The sequence below is a fragment of the Phaethon lepturus genome, unplaced genomic scaffold (genome assembly GCF_000687285.1).
Source record: "Phaethon lepturus isolate BGI_N335 unplaced genomic scaffold, ASM68728v1 scaffold12121, whole genome shotgun sequence".
In the NCBI taxonomy this organism is placed as follows: domain Eukaryota; kingdom Metazoa; phylum Chordata; class Aves; order Phaethontiformes; family Phaethontidae; genus Phaethon; species Phaethon lepturus.
Window position 1 is genome coordinate 25,223 of NW_010517109.1, and position 2,305 is coordinate 27,527.

The following is a 2,305-nucleotide window of genomic DNA, read 5'->3' on the forward strand; positions in this document are numbered from 1 at the left end:
TCTCTGGTTTCAGTCTGTGGCTATTGGCTTTACAAGGTTTGAAGTAATATCAAAATGCACTATCCACTTTCCCAGACAGAACTACTATCCCATAACCTTAACAGCATATTATTGAGACAGAAAATCAGGTAGCTAAACAGGACCCCAAAAATGTGTTTTTTTCAACATTTTAACAAAAGTTCTGGAGGCAGTGGAGCTTGCTAAGGGAGAATAAAACTGTTCCAACTGTAAGAGAAAATCATGAAAAGGAAGAAGTCAGCAGATTAATAGGGCAAAAATCACCAACAGTAAGGTGTGAAACAACCAGTCTATTGGCCACATGTCATTCATTAATGGCTCAGACCAGTGAAGGATTTTAAGAAAGAATCAGGATGAGAAGTGAATCCTCGATGTTGAGAAATTTAACAGATACCAGAGAAGAACTGTCTTCCTTGTCCCCGGTAAAGGGGACCATTTCTCACAATTCGTGTGCCCGGTGGTGCTTTGCTCTCTGTAATATTTTTCTTTAAGCCTCTAATGCTCTGTTGGGAATGCTTGCTTTAAGAAAATTTAAGTGGAAAACTTAAGTTACTTATGGAAATAAATTTTACGTAACATCGGGGTTTTTCACATCTGGTGATGACAAAAAAGAGCACGCTCAGACAAAAGCACTGCTTACCGGCAGGTGACTAAGTGGCACATCCACTTGGCCCAGGAAGTCGTCTCTAGTCTGTCAAATAGAGAAAAAAAGGCAGAAAAAGGAGTAATTTTACCTCTAAGGTCATCTTTACATCAGAAAAGCAAAAAATTATAAACATCAATCCAATCACAACGAAGCAAAAATAAAGATGATTGAGTACCATTATTTTAGCAATTACTGGTTTTTACCCCCTTATTATTTCACATTATCTGTTGTTACAATTTATCTCTTTCAGCAGAGCATTTTCTGGGAGAGTCCAAAATGGCTTCTCAGTCCACAGTGTGTACGTTAAGTACTGATGAAATTCTGTTTCCTCTGACAGCCTATGCATAATTCAAAGCACAAATAACCTGCTCTTTTCATGAATTAGTCTCCACATGCATTAAAAAGCAGAGTGAAATTACTGTTCACTACATCATTGAAATGTTCATGTCAAACCTTGGTGGCTTCGTCTTTTTTTTTTTTTTTTAAAGGAACAACCTCATGTTCACATCTAATAGAGAAGGGAGGGGAACCCAACATCCAAACAGTGACGATAGAACTGCATGAATTGCAAACATTTTGCCCCAAAATAAAAATGTGTTTCATCACTTTACCAAACAGAAACCAAAGTATTAGACCTTTTTGTTCTTTTTAAAGAATGCTGTTCCATTAATTCAGAATGCTTACTTTGGGAGGAACAGTTAGACACCCTTACAACCAGCCTGTTGAGTAATCCTGTATTTCCCTCTTGAAGACTCGACCATTCAGACGCCACTTCAGGTTAAGCATGTGGATGTGGTTATACCATCCTTCGGCCACACAGCGCCATCACAAATTCACTTATGCATAGTTAGGTCCGTACAGAAGTGTTAAATATTTTCTGCATGTTCTTCACTGTCTGTTGGATCACCACCTTCTCTCACAGTGAACAGTCCAAAGGTACCATCTCCCACGAAGGTAACGCTGACAGCGGGACCTGGTCTCCATCTAACTATACCTTTATGACTCTGTGTTTGAAGCATTATTCGTAACTCCACCGACAATATTCCATACCTGTTTTACAACTATGAAGATGACAGGATAAAGAGGACCCCTCAAGGTCTAGAAGTTCAAAAATCTATCTGACCTTTGAAGTACTCAGTGATTCTTGAAGATGCGCAGACTAGACTGTATGTGGTAGCCTAATCACCCATTCATACCTACCACTTTAAAGAGGATAAAAATTCACACAAGGTATCTCAGTGCACTTCTAGCAATCCACTTACAAGGACAGTGTATCAGGTTTGCGTGGCAAGGTTTTGGCAGTGGTGGGGGCTGCAGGGGCGGCTTCTGTGAGAAGCTGCCAGAAGCTTCCCCTGAGTCCGATAAAGCCAGTGCCAGCCGGCTCCAAGACAAATCCGCTGCTGGCCAAGGCCGAGCCCATCAGCAACAGTGGTGGCCCCCCTGTGATAACATATTGAAGAAGGGAAAAAATACAGCACACAGCAATTGCATCTGGAAGAGAGGAGTGAGAATATGTGAAACAACTCTGCAGACACCAAGGTCAGTGGAGAAGGAAGGGGAAAAGGTGCTCCAGCCACCAGAGCAGAGACTCTCCTGCAGCCTGGCGTGAAGAGAGGTGAGGGAGGGTGGGCCCCCGCCGCC

General features: G+C 41.9%; 1 protein-coding gene across 1 annotated transcript in view; it reads right to left on the reverse strand.

Moving 5' to 3' along the window:
* The window catches only part of LOC104627894 (E3 ubiquitin-protein ligase NEDD4-like), a gene marked incomplete at its 3' end in the record, with an annotated part of 72,364 nt that overhangs the window by 19,893 nt on the left and 50,166 nt on the right, over nucleotides 1-2,305 (reverse strand). Inside the window, exon 4 of the mRNA XM_010296290.1 lies at nucleotides 659-709. The remainder of the gene's footprint in view (nucleotides 1-658; nucleotides 710-2,305) is intronic.